A 27894-nucleotide genomic window follows, 5' to 3' on the forward strand; every position below is an offset into this window, starting at 1 on the left:
ACCAGAAAATGGCAATGGTGAAATGCAAAGAAAAGACACAGAAAAGGAAACATGCCTCTGGGGAGCTCTACAAATTAGAAAAGATCTGAAGCGCTTGATACTTGGCATTTTTAAAAAAGCTTTTTAATATGCAAACCCAGAAAGGACATTTCCAGGAGAAAGGACAAAAGAATCATCCCATTGGGGCAATTTGGTATCCATATGGGAAAGTAAGTTGGATCCCTACCTCACAAAACACCACCAAACCAATTAGAAACATACTAACAACCAAATAGATTTAAGGGACTAGATCTGATAGATAGAGTGCCTGATGAACTCTGGACTGAGGTTCGTGACATTGTACAGGAGACAGGGCTCAAGACCATCCCCGTGGAAAAGAAGTGCAAAAAAGCAAAATGGCTGTCTGGGGAGGACTTAGAAATAGCTGTGAAAAGAAGAGAAGTGAAAAGCAAAGGAGAAAAGGAAAGATATAAGCATCTGAATGCAGAGTTCCAAAGAATAGCAAAAAGAGATAAGAAAGTCTTCCTCAGTGATCAATGCAAAGAAATAGAGGAAAACAACAGAATGGGAAAGACTAGAGATCTCTTCAAAAAAATTAGAGACACCAAGGGAATATTTCATGCAAAGATGGGCTCGAAAAAGGACAGAAATGGTATGGACCTAACGGAAGCAGAAGATATTAAGAAGAGGTGGCAGGAATACACAGAAGAAGTGTACAAAAAAGAGCTTCACGACCAAGATAATCACGATGGTGTGATCACTCACCTAGAGCCAAACATCCTGGAATGAAGTCAAGTGGGCCTTAGAAAGCATCATTATGAACAAAGCTAGTGGAGGCGATGGAATTCCAGTTGAGCTATCTCAAATCCTGAAAGACAATGCTGTGAAAGTGCTGCACTCAAGTTGCCAGCAAATTTGGAAAACTCAGCAGTGGCCACAGGACTGGAAAAGGTTAGTTTTCATTCCAGTCCCAAAGAAAGGCAAGGAAAAGAATGCTCAAACTACCACACAATTGCACTCATCTCACACACAACTTAAGCAATGCTCAAAATTCTCCAAGCCAGGCTTCAGCACTACGTGAACCGTGAACTTCCAGATGTTCAAGTTGGTTTTAGAAAAGGCAGAGGAACCAGAGATCAAATTGCCAACATCTGCTGAATCTTCAAAAAAGAAGAGTTCCAAAATAACCCATCTATTTCTGCTTTATTGACTATGCCAAAGCCTTTGACTGTGTGGACCAGAATAAACCATGGAAAATTCTTCAAGAGATGAGAATACCAGACCACCTGACCTGCCTCTTGAGGAACTTATATGCAGGTCAGGAAGCAACAGACTGGACAGGGACAACACACTGGTTCCAAATAGGAAAAGGAGAACGTCAAGGCTGTATATTGACACCCTGCTTATTTGACTTCTATGCAGAGTACATCATGAGAAACGCTGGGCTGGAAGAAGCACAAGCTGGAATCAAGATTGCTGGGAGAAATATCATAACCTCAGATATGCAGAGGACACCACCCTTATGGCAGAAAGTGAAGAGGAACTAGAAAGCCTCTTGATGAAAGTGAAAGAGGAGAGTGAAAAAGTTGGCTTAAAGCTCAACATTCAGAAAACAAAGATCATGGCATCTTGTCCCATCACTTCATGGGAAATAGATGGGGAAACAGTTTCAGACTTAATTTTTCGGGTTCCAAAATCACTGCAGATGTTGACTGCAGCCATGAAATTAAAAGACGCTTACTCCCTGGAAGAAAATTTATGAGCAACGTAGATATCATATTCAAAAGCAGAGACATTACTTAGCCAACAAAGGTCCGTCTAGTCAAGGCTATGGCTTTTCCAGTAGTCATGTATGGGTGAGAGAGTTGGACTGTAAAGAAAGCTGAGCACTGAAGAATTGATGCTTTTGAACTGTGGTGTTGGAGAAGACTCTTGAGAGTCCCTTGGACTGCAAGGAGATCCAACTAGCCCATTCCAAAGGAGATCAGCCCTGGGTGTTCTTTGGAAGGAATGATGCTAAAGCTGAAGCTCCAGTATTTTGGCCACCTCATGCAAAGAGTTGATTCTTTGGAAAAGACCCTTATACTGGGAGGGATTGGGGGCAGGAGGAGAAGGGGACGACGTAGGATGAGATGGCTGGATGGCATCACCGACTAGATGGATGTGAGTTTGAGTGAACTCCGGGAGATGGTGATGGACAGGGAGGCCTGGCGTGCTGCAGTTCATGGGGTCGCAGAGTTGGACAAGACTGAGCGACTGAACTGAAACGAACTGAAATGAACTGAACTGAATTGAACTGAAGAACCAACGACTGAAAGAAAAACTTTACAGAATTTCGAACAATTTTGGATGAAGGAATATCTTTTAAGTTCAGGTATTGTTAATTTACAATAATTAGTTTGTTTAAGGTGTATAGCAAAGTGATTCAGTGATTCAGCCTCTCAGGTGCTTCCTTGGACAAAATTCATTCCCTTTGGGAGGCCCGTGGGCCATGCCCTCAACTCAGAACAGCTAAGAATCCTGAATACGCAAAGCTGCATGTGGTGGTGCTTGTGGGGGTTTTTAGACCGAATAAATTATTCTAACATGATACAAGTACCAAGCCCAGAGGTCAAGAGAGGATCTCATAACCTATCTTCAAACAGAAGGCCCTGCTCCCTTGAATGTGGGTGCGTGAAACAGCGCTTGGGAAGGAAAGAGGTGTGTCATGAATATTTTGCCTGCAGAGGACAAAGTGGTGTGTAGAGAGGATGCGCAGGCACGTCCCAGGACACTGAGCACACGGACACAGTGACTGGACTCTCAGCCCTGCTCTTGGGCATCGCACTGTCTCCACCGCTGACACAGGGGGAGCAACTCACCCGTGTCCTGGAGAGTATGGTCACATGACCTGAACCTGGCCAGTCGGTGTGTTCTATCCCTCCTGGCCACCGTGATTGGCTCAGGACTGGTGCGGTGACCAATCGGGGCCCAGGGCCGGGCCTCTCGCTGGAAGCAAGGGAAGAGGAGCTCGCCTTCTGCCAGAAGGGGTGGGGCTGGGTGAGGTCAGGCTCCAGCAGTGGGAGGGGCGTGAGGTCAGCCTGGGGCAGTTGGTGACCTTCCTGAGCCCATGAGGGCAGAGCTGCTGGCCTGAGAATGAGGCCGTTGCTGAGCCCAGGGGTTGAGAGTGCCGGTTCCTGCTGTGGTCCCGGAGCTCCACCTGAAACCGGAGGGAAGCGGTCTGCCTGTGAGTCCTCTCCTGCTTGCCTGTCAGCTTGTTTGAACCATGTTGGGTTTTCTGTCCAGCTGGCTAAGTGGAGACCCTGGAAATGCAGCTGTGTGGGTTTTGGCTGGCTTCAGGGAAGAAATGCCAGATGACACTTGGAGACGCCAGTTTAATCTGGATTCAGGTCGTATCTCTTGAAAATGAAGTGAAAGTCCCTCATTCGTGTATGATTCTTGCGACCCCATAGGCTATACAGTTCATGGAATTCTCCAGGTCAGAATACTGGAGTGGGTAGCCTTTCCCTTCTCCAGGGGATCTTCCCAGTCCAGGGATTGAACCCAGGTCTCCTGCATTGCAGGCAGATTCTTTACCAGCTGAGCCACAAGAGAAGCCCATGACTACTGGAGTGGGTAGCCTGTCCCTTCTGCAGTGGATCAGGATTCCCAACCCAGGAATCAGACCTGGGACTCCTGCATGGCAAGAGGATTCTTTACCAGCTGAGCTATCAGGGAAGCCCAGTATCTCTCTCTTTTTTTCTTTTTTTTTTTTCCCACCATGTTGAGTTTATTATTCCAATGGCACTAATACAGCTGGAGGTGCTCAGTGACACTGTGCAGGCGGGGTTTCCTGCCTTCTAGCTTCTGTCCAAAGAGAACATCTACCCGCTTGTTTCTTGCCCCTTCTGGAGGAAAATCCACTAGGGGCCATTTACCCAAATAAACCTCTTAATGCGTTTATTTTTAACTTTTTGACATTAAGTTTCCCTCTCAACAAAAAAGTATTGGTTGTCCCATCCCCTCCCGCATTCCCACCGGCCAGATAAGTCCCTGCTCCGAGGGCACTTGTTGCCCCTAAAATCTGGAAAGAAATATCGAAAGAAACAGCATCAAGTGTTCATGTTGAGTGATGGCACGAAGTGGGCCCCAGAAACCTGTCAGGCAGAGCATTACTGGGTCTGGACAGCCTCGAGGTGTTGTGGAGAATGTGGGGGCTTGTTGCTGTGGTCACTTGTCCCTGGGCGCAGGGGCCGCGCCAAGTCCCACCCAGTGGCAGGCTAAGCAGAGGCCGCCTACAACTTGACCAGGAAGTTGTCCAAGGCTGGGATCCCTTCCTTCAGGCCTTTGCACTTGCGTGTCTCCGCCACCACCTGACTGGGGCGGCTGGTGTTGTCAAAGGGGTCACCGGGCAGTGGTCGAACACACACTGGGGGAAGGCCTGGCCACCCGTGTTGGACCTCAGGTCAGCGGTGAAGCCAAAGGACTCATTGACAGGGAGGTAGGCCTTCACAACAAACATGGGAGTGCCGGCCACCTGGGTCTCCTCAAAGACGTGGCCCCGCTTTCTGTTCAGGACACCGTAGATACCACCAACCACTTGTTCCGGGCACTGGATCTCCACAAGATAGATGGGCTCCATGAGCCGGGGCTGGGAAGTCAGCACACTGGCATACAGGCAGTGCCAAGCTGTGGGGATGATCTGGCCACCCCCACGGTGGATGGCATCAGCGTGCAAGCGTCACATCATGGACGTCAAAGCGCATGCCCCGCATATTCTCCTCGCACAGTGCCCCCTCCTTGGTGGCCCACTGGAAGCCAGCCACCACACTGTCCTTGATTTCGTTGAGGTACTGTACACCCTTGGTGATGTCCGTGAGGATGTTGGGGCCCGTGCCATCAGGGCCGAAGCACCAGATCTTACGGGCCTCAGCCACGTCCCACTCGTACTTCTCAGCCAGGTAGCGGGCCCGCTGCTTGAGCTCCTGGCGTGCGGACACCTCGCCCTTGTCGATGTCCTCAGCCCGGCCATCAGGGAAGGGCCGCGCCTTCATGTAAAGCCTATTGTGCTTGTTGGGGGACTTGGACAGGCAGAGCACGTTCGACTCCTCACTGACAGTCTCCCGGTACGAGACAACTGGGTCAGATTTCTTGATGGGGATGCAAGCAGGATCCTCCTCCAGGTCCTTGAGGCAGATCTCCAAGTGTAGCTCCCCAGCCCCCGTGATAATGTGCTCCCCGGACTCCTCGATGATGCACTGCACCATGGGGTCCGACTTGGCCAGCCGCTTCAGACCTTCCACCAGCTTGGGCAGGTCGGCCGGGTTCTTGGCCTCCACAGCGACCCTGACAACAGGGCTCACGCTGAACTTCATCACCCGCATGTTGTGGGCATGCTCGAAGGTGGTGATGGTGCCAGTCTTCACCAGGAACTGGTCCACGCCCACCAGACCCACAGTGTTGCCACAAGGCACATCCTCGATGGGCTCCACGTAACGGCCCATCATCAGGATTGTCCTCTGGATCGGCTTCAGGTACAGGTCCTCCTTCTTCCCAGGAGTATAGTTGGGTCCCATGATGCGGACCTTCAGGCCAGTAGACACCAGCCCTGAGAAGACCCGGCCGAAGGCATAGAACCGACCTTTGTCAGAGGTCGGCACCATTTTGGAAATGTCCATCATGAGAGGGCCTTTGGGATCACAGCTTTTAATGCCCATGGCTGCCTCATCGTCTGGGGGACCCTCATACAGGAGCTCACAGCGGTACTTCTGGGCTGTCCCAGGGGAAGGCAGGTGGATGGTGATCATCTGCAGCAGGGCGTCCCCAGCAGGCAGCCAGCGGCGCATCACAGCCTTCAGAAGTGGTTTGCCCTCCTTGTCCTTATCTTCACTGTCCAACTTGATGTCCAGTTTTTCAATTAGTTTTGCCGTCTCCTCTTTCTTGAAGTTCATGATTGCATCAAACACCTTGAAGATTGGGTCCAGGATGAGCTGGCAGAACGTCCGTGGCAGCTTCTTGCCATCAGGGCTATTGGCTGACTTGCTGAACTTGCTAGTGGCTGGATCAAAGCACCGGTCTCCCCACAGCTTTTTCATCATGTCCTCCACCTTCTTGGCCTGCTCAGCAGGCCCTAGCTGTCCCTCGCCCTTGGCGGCAAACTTGGCCACATACATCTCTGCAAACTGCTTCAGGGTAAAGGCCCAACCATGGAGACCAGATCCAAAGCCAACAGTACCAAGGACGGGGTCAATCCTGATGTTGCCCATGGGGCCGCTCTCGCCCTCGCCGTAGGTAGAGATAATGACGTTGACATTCTCCACGATACGCTGGAAGGTTTGGTAGAGCTCCTCAGGCTCCAGCTGCAGCTCAAGCAGGGCCCGGTCCATCTTGTTCATCATCAGCACTGGCTTGATGTGCTCAGCGATGGCCTGGCGCAGCACCGTCTCTGTCTGCACACACACACCAGACACACAGTCCACCACCACCAAGGCACCGTCAGTGACACGGAGTGCGGCTGTCACCTCTGAGGAAAAGTCGACGTGCCCAGGGGAATCAATGAGGTTGATGAGGAAGCCAGAGCCATCCTTGCTCTGCTTGACGAAATTCAAGTCGTTCTCTGAAAGCTCGTAGAAAAGGGAGATGGCCGTTGACTGTTGACTTGATGGTGATGCATCACTCCTGCTCGTCCTTCCGGGTGTCAGTGAAGCGGGTCTCCCCAGCCCGGGCAGAGGCGATGATACCCGCCTTACACACCAGGGAGTCTGTCAGAGTGGACTTGCCATGGTCCACGTGGGCAATGACAGACATGTTCCGGACGTTGGCCTTCTTGTCCATGATGGCCCGGATCTGGTCTACTGTGAAGTTCACCATGGTGGCGGATGGCGGTGGATTCTCCCAAGCAGATCCGAGCGAGCTGGGTCGCGCCGAGCAGCCCAGTATCTCTTAAGGCCAGCTATTCATTGATATCTCGTAAGGCCAGCTATTAATTGTAGGATTCCCCTAATTAGTCTTCACAGGATTAAGGTGGCAACCTGCTAAGGTAGCAATCGATGTCTTTTTTCTAGAGGACAAAACGGGCTCAGAGAAGCGGGTAACAGGTGACACAGCTACAGCAAGGAAGTGTGCACCTAGACAAACTCCCCAGATCCTGCTGTTAGAACCCAGGGAAGCCATATGGTGTGGCTTGTCCATGTGACAGGGGCTAAGGCACCCAGCCCACACTGGATACTGTGGGGACCTGACTTGGTAACTGCCGTCTGGAAGCTCTGAGACTCACAAAAGCAATTTGCACTGAAGAGAGGAAGGACACCTCCCTTCATCCGCCCCACCACACCCTCCGGGTTCTCCCATACCCTGCCCCCTTTCTCTTGCTTTGTGAGGGAATAAGAGTCACACTCATGTGACCACATTGGCTGTCCACTGTTCACGAGCTACCAAGTGGAGCTGCTACAGGAGAGGCTATGAGCCTTTGCCCCTGAGTACCTCTCTTTCCTTTGCACCGTGGGAGCCCTCCTCCACACCTGCACACCAGAGGCCTTTTCTGAGACACGTAGGGACCCTCCCTCAGTTTGCAACAGGTTGCCTCCATCGCTGTCCTTTCAATGCCTCCCTTGAAACTCAGCGCATGAGCTCCTTTGTCTGCATCGCGGCCCACCTGGCTGCCACGGGAGGGACAGAGCTGACAATGAATCCAAAGCTCGAATCTCACAGCCAGGAATCTGTGTATAAAGGACCTGATCATTCACGCTGTAGAGGCTGTAGTAGGTTGCAGGGATCCGTAACCAGGGCTTAGGCCAAAGTGACTCCACAGCTGTTTTAATGCCTGGGGAGGGTTCTGGCTATAGTGTGGGTGGGGTGAGTCTCCTGAGGTTGTGAAGGCCCCCTGTGTGCAGGTTCATGGTGCAGAGAGAAGAGAAGGTGGAGTCCTTCCCTGGAGGTGGTCACAGCTCATGGACGAGCCAGACAGGCAGGCAGGGCTCGATAGCACCTGAGCTGCCTTCATGAGTGAATGGTGTGGGGGCAGAGGAAGAGAATCAGGTCTGCTCCCTTATGTGGTGCCCAGAGCAGGTTGTCACCAGACTAAACACTTACTATGGTGATGACCATCACTGCCGTCTGCAGAGGGTTTACATTGGTGTGTGTCTACATCTGAGCAGTCAGGCCGTTGCTAAACCACACTGGCCATGGGCATTGCCTCTCCTTAGAACTTGATATGTTTCGTCTCTTCCTTACTGGACATTCGTTGCCAAGAGGGTTTTGGGGCCACACGGATGTTGGCTTTTTCTCTAGCTTTGTCTCATGAGGGATGAGTTTCTGGTTGTTGGTGTGGTTTGTTTTTCCAGCTCCCTTGCTTGGCTTATTTTGTGACTTTGTTTCTGCCAGAGGAAGGGCTTAGGATCTGGCTTCTGGCTGAGATGTGACACTTACCACAGCAATGCCGACCTGGAGATCATGACCACATTTGCCAAAAGGGCTTTGTTTTGCAGAATACATCTCGAAAGTACCTACACTGTCCTTTCAGATACGCAAAGGCTATTTGAAATGAAATAAAAAACAAGAATTCTCAAGTTGACTCTTACAATATGCGGGGAATCAGAAAAATCCCCTGGAGAAGGGAAACACTACCCACTCCAGTATTCTGGCCTAGACAATTCCTTGGAGTGTATAGTCCATGGGGTCACAAAGAATCAGACAAAATCGGATGACTGAACAACAACAGCAATGATGTCTCACCATTTGTCAAACAGAGAAACCAGCAGTATTTGCACGACTGTGTGCATGTTCAGGTGCTCATTCGTGTCCAACTCTTTGCAGCCCTGTGGCCTGTAGCACCCAAGATCCTCTATCCGTGGAATTTTTCAGGCAAGAATACGGAAATGGATTGCCATTTCCACCTCCAGGGGATCTTCCCCACCCAGAGACTGAACCCAGGTCTCCTGCATTTCACAATCTACACTGGCTGGCGGGTTCTTTTCTGCTGAACCGTCTGGGAAACAACTCATTACATCACTGGGTTATTCTAAAGTACTTCACTTAGAGTCTAGCACTCGGGAAGTTCTCACTGGTGATGTGAGTATTCAGTCATGTATCATTATTGCTCATATGATAATGGAATGGCCACGCTCACAAAGGAGAAAGAAGAGCCTTTCCAAGTCCAGTTAAATCCTTCACCACACATATCTTCTTTAAATCTTCTGACTTTGAAATAAACATCAGGCATAAAGACATTGGTTATGGCCACCAGGAAAGATCGAGTTCTACTAGTAAGTGACGAGGCTTCTTCCAGTTCCAACATGCATGTGTTGTTTCCCCGGCATCACCCAGCACTTCTGTGACAGCAGCTGGGGGTCCTGCAACCTAACTCAGTGTGGACCCTGCCTATCTGGGGGTAGTTCCAGACCCCACAGGTTAAAGGCCCAGCCCTACAAGACTCTCCCCCGACTCCAGCCATCATTTGCAAGCCCAGATTGTCACCTGGGCTCTGACCCGCTGGCTACCCGTTCCGAGGTTCTAATGACTTTGGGTTCTATTAATTTTTGGAGTGGTCGCGGAACTCAGAGAAACATGTTGCCTAGTAGATCACAGCCTTATTGTAAAAGGTAATAAACTCAGGAACAGCAGATGGAGGGGGATACATAGGACAGGGTGTGTGTGGGGGAGGCACGGAACTTCATGTTCTCCGAGCCTCACTTTCCCCAAATCTGCATGTGTTCCTCAACCCAGAAGCTGTCCAGACCCTGTTTGGGGATTTTTATGGAGGAGTCATCACACAAGCACAATTGATTAAATCAGTGGCTGTTGGTGATTGCTTCAACCAGAAGCCCTTTTGGCTTTCCCAGACATGGTCAGGGGAGGAGTGGGGCAGAGGAGGGACAGGAAATTCCAATCCTTAACCATGTGCTTAGTTGCCCTGGCAAGCAGCGCCCCCCTTTGGAAAGGAGGCACTCTCCGAAAAGCCACCTCATTCACCTAACAAGAGACACCTTGACTGCTCTCCCCACTTCGGTAATTCCCAGAGTTTTAGGAGCTCTGTGCCAGGACCGGGGGCAAAGACCAAAAATGTATTTCTTATTATTAATACAAATCACAAGGTCACAGTGACCCCAAACATCAGTGATAATTTGGTTCTATAGCCTTAAAAGTTTTTCAGCAGTTGAGTGGGCTTTTTTAAACAAAATTTGGGGGCCACACCTCGAGGCATGCGGTGATCTTAGTTCCCCAACCAGGGACTGAACCCACTGTCCCTGCATTGGAAGGCAGAGTGTTAACCGCTGGACCACCAGGGAAGTCTCTGATTGGGCCCTTTTTAGGTGAAACTCTTATTGGCATAAACTAAATGGTTCAAGATTTCAAAAAGCTGGAGCTGAGCATGAGCCATCTTCCTGTGGTGTCTTCAGATCATTACCGACTTTTCCATGGCCCCTGCAACCCTCAGCTTTCCCCTGAGATGAATCAGTCCCCAGGAATTCTGTTACCTGCCCCTGCTCGAGACCAGAGTCTATTCAGCGGCCACTGGGCACAGGCAGCGTGCAGGGTGTGTGCGGGTCCACACCAACCTGAGTAGTGGAGAGATGTCAGGGAAGACTCATTCCCGGGTGTGCTCTGATTACAAGAAGTGAGAAGGTTTGGGGAACAAAATAGCCTCGGAGAGAGCCCAGTCACACTACCTTGCCCACTGTGAAACAAAATTGGGGCTTCTGCATGCTTCCCCAGGGAGAAAGAAATCCATAGACTCCGTTGGATACTCAAACAATGACCTCCAAAAGATGAAGAGTCTTAAAGTGGGATTTCTCAGCCTTGGTGTTGTTGGCATTTAATATCTTGCAGCATTCATAAATGCAACTGAAAATGTCCCCAGATGTCACCAGTGTCCCCCGGGCCCAAACACGAGGGCCAGCTGGACAGGCTGGACCAGGAGCAAGGATGAAGGAAATGAAAGTTGCTCAGTCATGTCTAACTCTTGGCGACCCCATGGGCTATACAGTCGATGAAATTCTCCAGGCCAGAACACTGGACTGGGTAGCCTTTCCCAGGAGACCGAACCCAGGTCTCCTGCATCGCAGGCAGATTCTTTACCCGCTGAGCTCCAAGGGAGGCCCAAGGGAAGCCCAGAAGCAGGGCTGGGGGGATGCAAAAGGACAGGGAAGCAAGAGCAGTGGGGGCAGATAAGCAAGTCTGCCCTCCTGAAATGTCTGCTGGCCCGGTCGTCTGCAGTTATGACTGGGCGGGGTGTGGAGGGCACAGGGGCTCAGAGGTGTGTGACCCCCTTTGCTCCCCCTGGGCCAGCAGGTGTGTGAGGCTGAGCCGCTCTGAGGCAACATGGGCTTTGAGCCCCACACAGATGGGGCCCCTGTGTGCAGCGTGAGCCTTTCTCCCGAGTCAGGAGGTTTATTGTTGAGAAGACATCCCGTGATGACCGGGGGAAGACTGGCCTGGCTGAGGTAGCGGTCGATTGGTGGATCTTAGGGACACAGAACATTGAGTGTCCCAGGTGGGGCTTCTGATACCGACGACCACAAACTGGGGTGGTGGGGAGGCTTAAAACAATACTAATCGACAGTCTCCCAGTTCTGGGGGCCAGAAGTCTAAAGTCAAGGGTCAGCAGGACCGGGCCCCCCGACCTGGGCTCTGGAGGAGCGTCACTCCCAGCTCTTCCAGTTTCTGGGGCTCCAGGTGTTCCTGGGTTTGTGGCCACATCCCCTCAGCCTCGGCTTCCTCCTCACATGGCCTCCTCCTCTCTGTGTGTCTCTTCTCTTCTTATAAAGACACCCATCATTCTGCATAAGGCCCACCTAATCCACTGTAACCTTATCTAACTTGATTTCCTCTGCAATGACCCGATTTATGAATAAAGGCCCCCTGGCAAATATGGGGAGTTGGGATGTGGGTGTCTCTTTTGGAGGGCACCATTCACCCCGCTACAAAGCTGAGTCTTTACACACAAGCAGTTATCCCAGGAATGGGGGGAGCTCACGCAGGACCCCTCGAGTACAGCCATGGATGGGTGTGGTTGGAGAGCTGAGCAGGGCAGGTGGTCTGGTGGGGACCAAGCCTTGGCCTGGCTGCCTCGGTGCAGGGTCCCGGGGTGTGCACGGAAGCCCCTGAGGTCGTCAAGATGCAGGTTCTGACTTTTAGCAGGTCTAGGAGTGCCCCACAGTGCACCTCTCACCTGCTCCCAGGGTGTATAAACTGCTGACCCTGGTCCATGCTTAGAGGTGCGAGGAGCGTGCAGGCCTGTTTCCCAGGAACTGTCAGAAACTTCCCCAAGGAAGGCCCCCCCCTCCAGTGTCTATGCAAGTCCCCAATCCCCTGTCCAGTGCCCCAGATGTACCCCAGACAGAGACCCATACACAGCACTGGGTGCCTGGGTCAGGAACCCAGTGGAGGGGGAAGTGGTGGGTCTGGAAGAAACATGCTCATAACTTTGCGTATAGGATGGATGGAGCCTGAGCCTGGCCAACTGGCTGTGACCACAGGTGACCCACTTGCCCCCCGACCCTCCGCCAGGCACCGTGGGCCCAGAGGACCTCAGCTTAAAACTTGCTTCCCCAGCCACCCACGAGAGGGGCCCTCATTGTCAAATCAGGATCTGACCCCTTAATCCAGAGACGACCCCCGAAGTCAGTTTCACACATGAGGGTCCAGGAAGGATGTCATGTCAGAGACCCCTGGGACAGCAGACAGGATGGAAATGGTAGGGAAAGGTCCTGGAGGCAGGTGGCCCAGGCCTGCCTTCTGCAGGAGCGCCTCTTCCGCCCATTCCCCACTGCTCTGTCCCTCCGATGGCTGTGGGGTTAGCGGCCAGGGTTCCCAGGAAATGGACAAGAGCAGCTTGTGGGCCAACATGTTTCCTTGTAACTGAAACCCATCAGCATTTTTCAAGGGCAGACTCAAAGCCAGGGCATTATGTATGTCCACTGGTAACTGCTGAAAAGCCACACAGGAAAATCCCGACTATGCCCTGGGGGTGACCGAGGCCCACACCTCCCTGATGTTGAACTTGACTCCGGATTCGGCCAATTGTTAAGGCCGCAGACATGTGAACCCTACGAGGTCAGTTTGCTTTCAAGCTGCCGTTCAGGGCTCGCCACCGCACCCTACGGCTGGCAGGCTGTAGTTTCTCCTCATTCCTTCCCGGAGTTGGTGTGGGCCGTGGCGGTATCTGTTTCCCGTCTTTTGGATATTGCTTTTTTGAAAAGCAAGCGAGCAACTGCCTACTGGAGGACGGGAGCCACCTCCACACCAGACTCCAGGATGGCTGGTCAGGCGGTAAGGGTACCTGAGCTCCCAGAGGGGCTCAGACCCCACACAGCCCGTGTGGCCATGTGTGCAGGTCCAGACCCAGCCCGGCCACTTCCTGAAGGCTGAGCAGCCTCAGGCAAGTGGCTTCCCCACTCGGGACCTTGGTTTTTCCACCTTAGAATGGAGGGGCTTTCACCTGCTGGGGGGTGGGCAGGGTTGCCATGGACATGGGACAGGGGAGAGGGGCATGTTTCTTGCAGTTTCCAGCTGAGGCTTTGTGGGCATGAGCTGGTGTCTGAGACAGTTCCCAGACTTGGCTAAGTGTGGTGATGAGCATGGAGTTGGGAGTGGGGGTCCGTCCCCATAGCCTGGACATTGGAGTGGGGGTTCTCGACTTAGGGGCACCTCAGGTCTAATTTCAACAACTCCGTATGTAAGGATAATGCAGCAACAGATGTTCTCAGGGACTTGTCAGCCTGGATGCAAAGCCCCATCCCCACCCCACCTTCTGTGGGCATCCTGACCTGGCTTGTGGTAAAAGGGTCAGATCCCTTTACCACAGGAAGGAACTGAGGCTCTGAGAGGTGGGGCAAGGAGATGAAGGCCACTGGGCTGGACAGGGGCAGTTGAACGTGGGTGCTGGGTTCTCACGTCAGACTCTTGGCCCTGAACCGTGAGAACTGGACTGTCGGGAGGGCTGAGTGCCAAAGAATTGATGCTTTGGAACTGTGGAGTTGGAGAAGACTCTTCAGAGTCCCTTGGACTGCAAGGACATCAAAGCAGTCAATCCTAAAGGAAATCAACCCTGAATATTCATTGGAAGGACTGATGCTGAAGCTGAAGCTCCAATACTTTGGCCAACCCGTGTGAAGAGCTGACTCATTGGAAAAGACCCTGATGCTGGGAAAGATTGAGAGCAGGAGGAAAAGGGGGCATCAGAGGATGAGATGGTTTGATGGCATCACGGAGTCAATAGACATGAGTTTGAGTAAGCTCTGGGAGGTGGTGAAGGACAGGGAAGCCTGGTGTGTTGCAGTCCATGGGATCTCAAAGAGTCGGACGTGACTTAGTGACTGAACAACAACAAAATGTGGTCTTCAGCCTCCATCTCACTCCTACCCCCAGGCTTAGTGCCTGTGCCATGAGCCTCTCCTACAGTGAGGTGTCAGGGGCCATTGTCTAGTCCCGAAGCTATTCATATCTCTATTCATAATTCCACCATTACACATTCATTTCTTTGGCTGTAAAGTTTTTATGTCTCTTGAGTCTTAAGTGCTGAGGCTTTTCTACACCCCACCTGGCTCCCTCTGGGCCTCTCCTGGTTTTGTGGAAGCGTACTTGTTCTAAAGTGGAGAAGGAAATGGCAAAGTTATCAAGTGAATTCTGGACATGTTTTAAGAGTCTTGTCTTTAAAGTTCCCCAAGGACGACTCTTCCCTGGTCCTAGGTAGTCGGGCTGAAATCTGTGCCCCTCTGGTTGCGGTTTTGATGTCCTCCCATGTCTCTAGGCCGGTTGTGTGCCAGAGTTGGCTCTCTCTGGCTCATCGGGAATTCTGCCAGCCGGGTGTTAACCCTTTGGTACATGAAACAGGCCACAGCGGGAGAATTTACACCACGGAAATTGGCAAATGATGCAGCTGCAGATCAGGGTTCCTTCCTGGAGAGCAGGGGGTTGGGCAGGGGGCTGCATACATTATCAGCATGCCCCTGCTGAGTGGCCACGTGTCTCCTTTTCCTGAAGAGGCCAGGTGTCTTCAAACGCGTCTATTGTATTTTCACTTCTCGTTATGACACCTTTTTATTTCTGCTCGTTCTGTTTGGTTCTTTTCCAAGTTGGCTGTGTCATTTTCTTTAATGGTTTCCTGTCCTTGGCAGGACCTTTCTATCTTGAGGTTCATTTCTCTAAATGAGATGAGCTTAGCTGATTTATTAGATGTATTATCCATCAAATCCTCTCAGAATCCCAAAGCTGAGGGGGTCACTTCTGCTGGTTCTCCTCCAGCTGTCTTTTATCCTGGTGTGCCTGGCGCTCTTCCATAACGGCCACCACTCTTCCATAACCCGTGAGGCAGTTCCCAAGCCTGGGAAGAAGGTGTCCTTATCCAGAAAGACTTGGCACTTGCATTCTCCACTCATCTGAGGGTGTTATGGATAGGGTTACCTAGAACCAAGGTCACGGGCTGACATGCCTGGACCCACTGGGGTCCTCACCTGCTCCTTCTCCTGCTCGGCACCAGAACCACCTTCCTTGTCATTCCCGAGGCTGGAGGAGGGAGGTCCTTTCTGGGTCACCTGAAAGTGTCGTCTCCTGGGAGTCCAGCTCCATGGGGGGGTGGGGGGGGGAGGAGTCTTCTGTTGGACTCCTCCTCTTGGGCAGTTGCTCCTCTGGGTCTTCTCAGGTCTTCACTAACTTAAAGGCGTGACACTTTTTGATTGTTTTTGTTTTCCATGAGAGGGTGGATCTGAGTAACCTACCCACCAATCATCAAAGCAGAACTGTGAATGAATACATGTCTTTTATTCCTTCAAGAAGCCAGGCCTCAGGAACCAGACCCTATGCCGAAGCTGAGGGGTAAATCTGCCCCAGCCGGTCCTGCAGCCCCAGCTCCCTGAGAGACTGCATTCTGGGTCCTGGCTCACTGGAGACAGTCAAGGGTACCATGTCCAGGATGTGGAGAAAGCATGCTTATGCCAGCACCCCATGTGACCACTCCTCCTGGGCGGTGCTGACGTGGTCAGCAGGAACCACAGAGCAGAAATGCCTCCCTGCAGACCCTTTCCCAGGGACTGAGCACTTTGCTGTCCGCTTCGGGAGCCGTCCAGGTGGAAGGCAGGCGTGAGCAAGTCAGGGTCAGCCCCCAGGGCAGTCCCAGCCTGCCCCCTCGTCCACGAGTATTAAAATGAACCCAAGGATGCTGCCAGAGGTTGGGGAAGGACCTCAGGAGCATCCTCGGCCAGCACATAGTAGGAACTCAGCAGGACTGTGCCCCCGGCCCCATGGATCACTCAGCAAATATCCTCAACCAAGGCTCCTGTGAGATGACACGTTCAGGTGACCCAGAAAGGGCCCCTGTCTTCCAACTCCGGGAACTGGAAGGAGGGTGGTCCTGGCGCTGATCAGAAGGAGGGGATGAGGCCCACCCCATGCCAGACGCTCTCCCTCCCGGGGGGCACGTCTGTCACCTAAGCAGAGAGACTCAGCCTGGAACCAGCCTTTCAGCTCACACCCACGTGGGACCCCGGTGCCAACAGGAAGAGCAGGCAGGACCCAGGGCTGCCAAGAATGCACCCGGTCATTAGGGACAGACCAGCCATCACGTGCCTTGAACACATTCGAGGAGAACACGGCCTCTCCCACAGAGCGGCCCTGGCATCAGAGGCCCTCCGAGTGGTGGTATTATCCTTAGAGCTGAGGAAGCCGAGGGCACAGCGGGGAGGTTGACCAGTCCCCTGTGGTGGTCAGAAGTCCGACCCAGGCTTCCCACCGGGGCTCTGCGGCTTCCTGGCCCGGCGGTGCTCGGAAGCCGTCCTGTGTGTCCCTGCCATGTACACACGCTCCCCACAGCTCCTGCTGGACCATGAGCCAGTTGGGGTTCACACACAAGATGGCGTGGAAGCGCGCCCACCACCCTCAGGCCTGAGACGTGGCACCCCTAATTCCTTGATGGCAGTGACGGGGCCCTCTGGGGTGGGTGGCAGCTGTGGGGTCAGGGTGGGTTGGGGAGGTGTGCTGCCCGGGAGCCCTCTGGGGGGAGCTAAGGACCCCAACCTTCCAACAAGCTAGGAGGATGCCCTTCAGCGAAGATGGGTGGCTGTGACATATAACACGGCGGCTCAGGCAGCCGTGGGGACGAATAGGGGCCCTTGGCATCCTCGACCACAAGGAATCCCCACGGGGACGTTTTTGCTTGTTCTGTGATTCCCTTCTTCCTTCTAAAAGGAAAGTGCCGGGAACAACTATGGTGAGGTCGCTGTTCCTGTGAGTTGAGCCGGGAGTGGAGGTTTAAACCAGTCCAGTCTGTGCTGGGCGAGCCTCCCCTTCCCCTCCCACACCTCGGACGGCACAGACCTGGTCACTCTCCTGGGCCTTCTTGGCTCTTTAGGAACTTTAAAGTATGACATTTGTTATTTCTTGTCTTTGTCCAGCATTTGGCGGCGGTCCACTGCAAGGGCCCTGACCCTGTCCTCTCCCCGAGCCCCTTGGCCTTCCCACGCCCACGCCAAGGCTCGAGGCCCCTGCAGTTCTGTGGCCTCCAGACTCCCCACCCGAGGGGCCAGTCCGGCCAGAAGCCACCACTCTGGGGCGTCCTGCTGGCGGAGGGGACCAGCATCTTATGGTTTCTTCCTGCCGGGAGCAGACTGCTGTCAGGCCAGGCACCAGGGTTTAAAACATCCTATATGTGTAAGAACGAGGACATCCCACACGTCCACCGAGTCCCACGACCCTCTCCCAGTCCTGCCAGATGTTTTACTTGGAGGGACCCTGTCGCTTACATAAACAGCTGAGCGTGTTTTCCCAGGGATGTGGCCCGGGCACTGCTTCTTGACCAGCATCGAGAGAAATCTCCATGGACTCGGAGGAATATATTTTGGGTCTTTGCATGTGGCTGAACAGAACGCATAGAAATAAACGGGAGCTGTAACAGGAAAGACGGGGTTGGCCGTATGGGGCCATCCGTGGTCATTCCCGCTGCCCCATGTGGTCAACCCCGCGCCCGGGAGCCCCCAGGCTAGAGGCGTTGCTGCCTCTTGGGTCTCGGTGCCTCACGGCTTCCTATGGTAGGGGAAGCGGCTTCCAGCTTCTTTGCAAAGAGTCTGTGCAGGGGTGGACTTAGCGGCTTCAAGGTCGTGGAGATATGGCATAGCCTCAGCCACGGGGTTGGGCGGGGATGCTGAGAGCACCAAGATCTCCCCTCAACTGTGAAGCAAGTCACATATGGCAAAGATTTGCAGAGGAGCAATAGATGGTCTCAGAGAGGCTGAGTCACTCGCCAGAGACAACCCAGCAGCAGACCGGGACTGCGACCCCTGTCGTTTAAACTGCGGCTCCCTCCAGTGCCCATCTGACCTGCCCCTTGAGGGCAGCGGGAAGATCTGGGCTTCCCCGGCCTGAGCGCCCATGCCTGCCTCCCCTCGTCTGTGCTGGGATGTGTCCATTCCCAAACCCATGCGCTATGTCCCCTGGCCCTGGGCTGTCATGTCAGGCTCCAGATTCCCTGCAGGAGAGCCCCACGCCCACCAGCACACCTTGGGGCCCTGCTCACCTGTTCTCTGTGCCCAAATGTCCTGATCCTAACTGTCTTCTTGAGGCAGCCTTAGGACTGAAGTCCTGGAGCCCTGCTTCTTCGAAGCTCCCTGCACCAAGCCCAGGGAGGCTCTGCCCGGCGGCCTCATGACCAGTATGGTGGTTTGAGTGGTGGCCCCGAAAGCCATCCATCCTTCCACAGCCTGCAAATGTGACCTTATTCCTATGAATGGTCTCGGCAGATGGAAATAATTTACTGACCTCTGCACCAAATCACCCGGGATGCATGTGGACCCTAAATCCAATGGCAGGTGTGCTTGGAAGAGAAGAGGGAGTGATCTGAAGCGCAGAGCCACCCAGGGGAGAAGGTTTGGCACATGGACGCAGAGATCGGGGTGATGTGGCCACAAGCCCAGGGAGGCCTGGGGTCCCCCAAGAGCTGGACCAGGCCAGAGGGACCCTCCCCTGGAGCCTCTGGAGGGAGCTGAGCCCTGCCCGCACCTTGATCACAGGTTTCTGACTCCAGAACTGGGGGCGAATGAGTTTGTGTTAAAGCTGTCCAGTCTGTGGCCAGTGGCTGCAGCCACCCCTGGACACTGAGAGTGAACTTGCCGGCTCCAAGGTGAGAACAGTGGCAGGACCGGCCCCTGCCCCCCACACACAGACACACAACCTTGTCGTGAGGTTAAATGAGTTAATACGCACAGATGCCTGAATCAGGGACTGACACTTGGACCTCCGCCCCCTTCACCTCTTCCTCCTCGTCGTCATCACTGTCATTGTTAGGGGCCCTCATCCACTCATTCAGTGGACCCACAGTGCTCCTGCACAGCCCTGATGTGAGCAGCAAGGCCAACGAGCTGGGAGGCTCCGCACAGGACTCACCCTGCCTGCTGGGGCCACACGGACAAGGCCTGTGCCGTGACACGGAGGCCCCGGGAGAGGCTGGATCCTCTGGTCGTGGGAGTCACGGGGGCCTCAGCATCAGAAGTGGAGGGGTGAGCCGGGTTAATCCAGGGGGGTGCAGCCCTTCATTCAAAGTGGGGGAAGAACGCCATGTGTCACCCTGTGTCCGGGAGGCTGCCCTTGCCCTGGTGGGCTGCGGGCACAGCCTAGGATGACCAGGAGTCTGCATCTCAGTAGGGGCCGAGGCTGGCGCTGAGTGAATCTTCAGTGAGGTTTTTTCCTTAAAAACCACGCCAAGTGACTTTAGCTCCATTGCTTTTTGCCAGATACCCAGAATGACCCCAAGAACTTTGTACACTCCAAGGGTGGTGACTGGGTGTGGAGCCCAGCACAGACCCGAGTCAGTCCTGCCCTGCGTCCCACACCATCCCCCTTCCATGGCCTGGCTTTCTTCTGCCAGGACCTTCAGAATGGTGGAAAGGCAAGTGTGGCCTCAAGCTGTGGGCCCCAGCATGGGCTCCTAGCCCCTGGGGGTCCCCTTGGGACACCTGGGGGACCATAGTCCCCACTGCCGTCGGGCAGCTCTGTCTCGGGAATGTCGAGTTTCTTTGCTTTTCTGTGTGATGCAGCACCCAGGGGTGATTGGGAAGTCTGCTGGTGTTACATGCTCCTGCCTTAAACGGGGAAACATTCTTGCTGCATTGACGCTGCTCACTCAATGCTGGGAATCTGTTAAACACAAATGGCAAGGGGAACAGAGGAAAACAGAAAAAGAAAAATGGAGAGTGGCTTGGTTGCTTCAGGTCTCACATGTGATTAAGAGAGTGTACAGCCTGCACATGAACCCGAGTTCCCACACCTGCCAGCTATAAGGTGCCAGGTCCTGATTTTAGAACCCTAGCTTCACTAAGCAGTCAGTGACAGAGACAGTTTTTGTGTATTTCAGGTCTACACTGTGATGACTTGATGCCCATAGACATCATGGAATGATTGCTCAACATACGCATCACCTCACACAGTGAACTCTGTGTGTGTGTGTGTGTGTGTGTGTGTGTGTGTGCATCTTTAATGTTCCTATAATCCATGGAGAAGGCAATGGGAACCCACTCCAGTACTCTTGCCGGGAAACTCCCATGGACGGAGGAGCCTGCTGGGCTGCACTCCATGGGATGGCTAAGAGTGTGACAGGACTGATCGACTTCCCTTTCACTTTTCACTTTCATGCATTGGAGATGGAAATGGCATCCCACTCCAGTGTTCTTGCCTGGAGAATCCCAGGGACAGGGGAGCCTGGTGGGCTGCCGTCTGTGGGGTCACACAGAGTCGGACACGACTGAAGTGACTTAGCAGCAGTAGCAGTATGCCAGTCTTCGAAAACAAGGTGGAGAGTGTTCCTTGTTTACCCTGAGAGTTCCTGTGAGATTGCTGTTTTCTTCCCTAGATTTTTGGAAGCATTGATTGACAAAACCAGTTGGTTTCATTGTGGGGAGGCTTTTAATTTCAGATTTAGTTTTTTTCATGCAAATAACATTTTCTGATTTTGTATGTCTTCCTGGGTATGTTTAGGTAAGGCATTTCCCCTTTGCTAGGCCCATAGACTCTCCTATGAGTAAGGGAACTGTGGTTCACACTATCTTTCTTTTCTGTAAGATGTGTTGTGCCCCGTTTTAAAGATCCTTGATACTGGTGATTTGTGCTCTGTCTCTTTCTCTAACCAGTCTCCCTAGGGGTTTATCAGGTTTATCGGGCCTTTCAAAGAGCCGACATCCGGCTTGTTTAAACAATTCCCTGTTTGCCCTGTGTTCCCTCATTTCCTGCTCCTTTTCTCCCATCCACCTTGTGCTCCACTCGCTGTGCTTTCTGTCTGGATTTTTGGGAGGAGGCTCAGCTGATTTCGGCCTTCCTTCTTTTCCAGTATATGTGTTTAAGGCTTTAGGTTAGCATCTAAACACAGTTGGCTGGGTCCCACAAGTTTGAATAAGCCAAATTTTCATTATCTTGTATGTAAAAGTATTTTCTAATTTACACTGTGCTTTTTAAAATTCTTATTCATGAAAGTCTACAAGAAGTCTGTGATTTATCTTCCCAATGTTTGGGGAGGTTTTTCTGGCGACCCTTTTTGACCTCTGTTAATTCCATGAAGAGCCCCGTCTCGGTCTTTAGGGGCTACTGTTATGAATACCGTAGACCAGCTGATAAACAACAGAAAGTTGGTTCTTATAGTACCGGAGCCTGGGAAGTCCCAAGATCACCAGCAGGTGCCGCGTCTGGTGAGGCCTGTTTCCTGGTTCCTAGACTGCCTGCTTCTTCTCCCTGTCCTGGCAGCACGGCAGCCCATTCCCTCCTGACCTGAGCCCTCCCAGAGTCCCTGCCTCCTGGTATCATCACCACGTGCAGGGTGAAGTTTGAGGGCACAGAAGCCATCAGCCCATTGCAATCCGTAAGTATACCCTGCATTATCTCAGTCCTCTGAAATAATTTGAGCTTTCCTAAGGACCCAATATATATTCATTTTGTTATATGTTCCTTGGGCTCTTGAAAATAATATCTATCAGTGGGAATGCAGTGTTACGTGCGTATCAGTTAGATCAGATTTGTCAATCATAATTCAGATTTTGGTAGCCACGTTGAGTAAAGCAGAAGTAGGTGAAGTTACCTGTAATATATTTTATTTTAACATTCCCAAAATATTGTCATTTCAGTGTGTAATCAACCTGATAAAACGTAATGAAATATTTTACGTTCGTTTTCTCTTGCTAAGTCTTTAAAATCCAGTGTGTGTTTCAGGCTTGCAGCATATCTCATTGTAGAGCCAGCCGCATTTCAGGTACTTCGTGGCTGCAGGTGACGACGTCCCAGGGAGCCCAGTTCCCCGAGAGATGTGTCTTTAACGTCTCCCACTGCCATTGTGAACTTGGCTGTGACTGCTCTTCTATTTCTGTCCGTTTGTATGTATTGATGTTTTGAGGTTATGTTATCAGGGACATTCAGATTTAGAATCCTCATCGTCTTGGCAGACTGGACTTGCGTGAGCAGGAGATGCTCCTCTTTATCGCTAGTGATGCTTCTTACCTTAGACTCTCTCTGACAGTGATGTTGCCGCGTCAGGTTTCTGCCCTTGTTCGCCTGGGCATCTTTGACTCTCACCTGTCTGTGGTCTTCCATCTTAACATGTGCCTCTGGGAACAGTGTGTGGCTCTAATCTTAATCAGGGTGACGCTTTTATCTTTTAATGGGGACATTTGCTCTGTTTATAACTTTGATGTTTCCGTCTGTAGATACCGTGTTGCTGTGTGTTTTCTGTTTGTCCCACCTGTTCCGTGTTCTTTTCTCTTGCCTTCTTTTAGAAGGATGAGGTGTTTCTCTAGTTCTGTGCTCCTCTGCCAGGTTGGTGGGTGCACATTCGCAGACACAGCCTGTGTTTTACATTGAAGTCTAACTTAGTACTTTTACTGCCTCCCTGACACGACTGCTTCCTCCTTGTCACTGTTATCCTTTAAAATTTTAGATATATTGTCGGCGTTATCATCACTGTAGCATTAATATTTACCCTGACAGTTACCTCATTGTTGGTCTTTACTTGTTTTTTATATTTCAGTCAGAGACGACTTTTCTTTCTCCCAAAGCACTGCCTTAATATTTTTTTAGTCATGTCTGTGGTTGATGAATTGTCTCATTTCCATTTGCCCTACAAGTCTTTATTTTGCTTGCACTTTCGAAGAGTGTTTTTGTTGGGCATCGAATTCCAGGTTGGTGGTTATTTGTTTTTCAGCATTTTACAGATGCCAGTCCATTATCTTCTGACTTCCTTTTACTTGAAAAGTCAGCTCTCAGTGTTGCTGTGCCATTAAAAGCCACAGCTTTTTTCCCCTGAGAGCTTGAACATTTTCTTCTTGCCTTAGGCACCTGCAGAGCTGCTGAAACCAATGTGTGGTTTTCATTTTTGAGTCAATGCTCTGATTCTTGAACCAACTCTTGCCACTGTCCCTGTCAGTCAGTTCAGTTGCTGAATGTCTGACCCACTGTGACCCCATGGACTGCAGCCCGCCAGGCTTCTCTGTCCATGACCGATTCCCGGAGCTTGCTCAAACTCATGTCCATCGAGTGGGTGATGCCATCCAAGCATCTCATCCTCTGTCTTCCCCTTCTCCTCCTGCCTTCAGTCTTCCCCAGCATCAGGTTCTTTTCCAAAGAGGCAGTTCTTCGCATCAGGCGGCCAAAGTATTGGAGCTTCAGCATCAGTCTTTCCAATGAATATTCAGGACTGATTTGCTTTAGGATTGACTGGTTGGATCTCCTTGCAGTCCACGGGGCTCTCAAGAGTCTTTTCCAACACCACAGGTCAGAAGCATCGATTCTTTGGCGTTCAGCCTTCTTCGTGCGCCAGCTCTCACATCCATACATGACTACTGGAAAAACCATAGCTTTGACTGAATGAACCTTTGTCAGCAAAGGAATGTCTCTGCTTTTTAATGTGCTGTCTAGGTTTGTCATAGCTTTCCTTCCAAGGAGCAAGCGTCTTTTCATTTCACCGTCTGCAGTAATTTTGGAGCCCAAGAAAATAAAGACTGTCACTGTTTCCGTTGTTTCCCCATTTATTTGCCATGAAGTGATGGGGCCGGCTGCCATGATCTTCATTGTTTGAATGTTGAGTTTTATGCCAGCCTTTTCACTCTCCTCTTTCACTTTCATTAAGAGGCTCTTTAGTTTCAGCCCCTGGAGGCATTTCTTATTCCCCTGACTGTCTTTTCTCCACCATAAGGGGCCCCATTTATAGGTTTTCACAATGTAGTTGAACAACGGGTTCCTTCGCTATATTCTATACTTTTTTCCCTCATATATATATATTTTAACCGATCTATTCCTCAGTTCACTGATCCTCTCTTCAGCTACATCCAACTTGATGTGAAGCCCAGAGCCTGAGTTCTTCAATTCAGTCACTGTTATTTGAAAGTTCTAGAATCGGTTTTGAGTCTCAGAAAGTTTTCCTTTTGTCAAGTATATTTTTGAACTGGTGAAGTTTGCATCTGATTCCTCTAGCATACCTCTGATATGCTGATACACATCAGATACCTCTGGATCTGTTTCCGTTCTTTTTCTCTTGGTCTTATTTGTTGTTACACCCGTATTTGCTTTTTTGGTTGCATGGTGGACATTATCTATGGAAACCCCTAGAGTTTCTGGTGATGCTGTCTTCTCCAGAGGTTCCTCTGATGTAGACCTCTAGTGAGGACAGAGCTGTCTGTTCACTCAGGGTCTGAGTGACTTGAGGCTGGGGTGTCTTTGTAAGCTGAGTCTCAGCAGCCTTCACCCACCTTCCCCCCCTGACCCCAGGGAGGAGCCCTCCAGCATCTCCATCTGGAAGCCTGGGGTGCCTCCCATGGCCCCCTCCCTTCTCGGCCGGTCCTGAAGCCCACCGTCTGTCTCCCGAGCACCACAAGGTGATTGATACTCAGCGCTCAGCCGGTTTGGGCAGAGTGCTGGGTATGTTTTCTGTGCCTCCCGTTTCTTGGGGAGCTTAGTCTCTACCATCCGGACTGACTTGTCAGGCCTGTGGTTGGATTTTTGTCTTCCCAGCCCAAGGAAGTGTCCAGAGCTGTTAGCCAGTCCCCTCTGCTTGACTTTTTCCCTGCCTTTTCTTCCCAGAGTCAGCTTTGTTCTGATGCCCCGAGGGAAGGAGCGGCCCTCTCAGTCTCCAGCTCCCTCACTGGGCTTTTGTTTGAAATCTTGGATTGTGGCTGCCTAAGGACCTCTTTTGAAAAGTATTTAGCTTCTCTAGCTCTTGGTAGGCTGACCCACAAGCTGCTTGCATCTATAACTGGTAGTGGGGAAGCCCCGGGTGTCTTCTCTCATCTGAAGCCACATGTAAAATTCACAGTAATTATATTGATCATCTTTGGTACTGGGGTAAACAAGAACCAGGGGCCCTTGCTCATTACCCACGGTTGTGTTTCTGATCAGAATCCCCTGCTTGCCTGGGCTGTTTCAGTGCCACTTGAACTTGGGAAGAAGGTGGGGCAAGCGGCCCATGCGGCCTGGGGACAGAGGAGCCAGTCTGCCCTCTTCCCTTGCCCCTGCCGGCCCAGGGCAGGCCTTGTGATGACAGGCGGCTGGTAGTGGAGGAGAAGGCTGAGGAGGAAGGGGCTGCGTGAACTGTATTCTGTGATGTGGTCAGGTGCGGGTTTTCTTTTTCTGTGTGAAAAAATGACTGCTTTGACTCTTCTCTCCAGTTTCACTTGAAGGTTGAAAATGAAGATTTTATCCTTAAAGTTGAGCACAGTGATTTTACAGTCTTTTTGAAAGCAACAGTTGAGGTTTTCGAAAGACATCTCAGAGAACTCTCGCAGATAAAGCGACAAAAAGAGAATGTGTTCAGGGTGAACTGCGGGCGGGACCCCAAACCGTACTCTGTATCTTGCAGAGTCTGTAACTGCTGAGATGGGTGGATATGGGGCCTCAAGCCCCCGGGGGACGGAGGTCCTCAAGTGACAGCAGAGGCCCCGGCTGAGCCAGGAGCCGTATGGCCTGTGCCCTGGCGAGTGGAGAGCCACGAGGCTGGGAGTGGGGCCAGGAGAGGGGGTGGGAGACTCGGGCGTGGAGGGACGGGCAGCACCTGGCGGGGTCTGGGAGGCGCTGGCTGTCGCGGCTCAAGGCAGGGACACCCCTGAACCTCCACCGTGCAGCCCCCACGGGGCAGAGTTGTCTGGCAGCCCAGGGTCAAAGTGAAGAGGGCGAGTTCGCAGCAGATTGACCGAAGCCCTGTACCCACTGTGAATTCATTTTAAGTGCCTAGAGCGAGGTTGGTCAAGCCCTTGCTGAGCTCGAGTGAGGGAGTCAGTCAGGGAGGACGGAGCTCAGGGTGAGCGAGGGGCAGCTAGTGCGGTGAGTCCTTGTCACCCGGGTGGGTTCCGGGGACACCCTTGAGTTCAGTGGTGCCCTTTCAGTAGCCTCCCTGGAGGCTTGTTTGGGTGCTAGAGGAAGCAGAAGCCCACTTAGAAGACGTGCTCATTCCTAGTGGTGGTGGTTTCTGAAGCAGTTGCTACTATTTGGTTCGACTGTGAACCAGTATCCTTGCAGGGTCATGTTTGGTGGTGGGCCTGAGCTGTGGGGCACAGCCTTCCTTCTCCTGCAGCCCACACTCATCTGTCATCTTTTGGGCAGCCCCTCCCCCCTCTCTGCACCCTTGATGGTGGGCCTGAGCCCAGCCCCCCTGTTACCATGGAGCCCCTTATGACCCAGTGGGTTCCAGGTGCCAGGCTCCTGGGAGACGTGCTGGAGGCAGAGCCTTCGTGCCATTTCTTCTAGAGACAGCAGCGCTGATGGTCGTGGTGTGAGAGCGGTGGTCCTAGTGTGAGAGCAGTGTGTCTGAGAGTGGTGTGTGAGAGTGTCGTGTGTGAGAGTAGTGTGTGAGAGTGGTGTGTGAGAGCAGTGTGTGTGAGAGCGGTGGTCGTAGTGTGAATAGTGGTGGTCGTAGTGTGAGATCGGTGGTGATCGCTCGGGTGCTGAGGTATCGAACCGTGAAACAGCAGTTGCCCCTGAGTGGGGGGCTGCCCCCATCCGCGAGGATGGGTCGCAGGAGGGCCCGCCTGTGGGCGCTTTTCCAGTGCTGCATCCCCAAGGCAAAGGCCAAGACAAGGAAGAACTTGGCCTCGGCCCAAGTCCTGGAAGCAGAGCGGCCTGAGGTGAGAGCAGCCGGGGGCTGGGCCCGTCGGATTGGCCTTCACGCGGCGAAGCGTTGGAGCTGTGTTTCATTTTGTTAGCATGGCTGTGGGCCCTGCCGGCCAGGGCGTTTTGGCCTTCTGGGCAAGATCGACCCCAGCAGGTTGACCTTGTAAGTGGTTGTGCAGGGGCTGCGTGGAGGACGGGCGGGGGCCCCACAAGAAGGGAAACACTGTCTGGAGGAGTCACTGGGGCACGTGGATTGAGCTATAGAGTCAGTCCTTGAAGCAGAAAGGCTAAGCCCCTTAACCTCTCCCATCTTACAAAGCACAGAACAGTGTGTCCAGTATCTTAATGACGGGTACCTGCTGCTTATGTGTAGAACATACACCCTCATAGCTTCACATGTCTACTACATGCCTCTTAACAAGTGTTGGGCAGTGTTCTAGGCGCTGAATACTCAGTATGTAGTAGGGGATATGTAGCCCAGGATTTTTTTATTTGTGTAAAGAAAACTAGAAGAATGAAAGACTCCATGTGGTTCAGTTTGAGCAAGTTCACCACGTGGACGGCACCGCGTGCGTGAAAATTGTGATAAAATACATAAAACATGACTTTAACATTTTCTCCAGTTTATTGAATGACTGGGTGACTTCAGTGGAGTCAGGCTAACAGATGGCCTTGGGGTGCCATCAGCCTTTTTCCCAGAGGAACACTCCAAAGCCTGATGGCCTTGTAGATCTTACCTTTCTTCCTCACTCTTCCCAGCGGTTCTAGGTCACTTGTCTGTGTGTCGTTTAAGAATCTCTTTATCCACTTTGTTGTTAGGTTTATGTTTAGGGAAGTTTCTCAGACGTCCCTGGG

At 52.2% G+C, this 27894-nt stretch overlaps 2 pseudogenes; both read right to left on the reverse strand.

The window, feature by feature from the left end:
- Window positions 1–27894, reverse strand: part of LOC128066593 (elongation factor 2-like) — a 320034-nt pseudogene that overhangs the window by 185140 nt on the left and 107000 nt on the right.
- On the reverse strand, window positions 4078–6901 carry LOC128066592 (elongation factor 2-like; annotated as a pseudogene).

The sequence above is a fragment of the Budorcas taxicolor genome, chromosome 21 (genome assembly GCF_023091745.1).
Source record: "Budorcas taxicolor isolate Tak-1 chromosome 21, Takin1.1, whole genome shotgun sequence".
NCBI lineage: Eukaryota > Metazoa > Chordata > Mammalia > Artiodactyla > Bovidae > Budorcas > Budorcas taxicolor.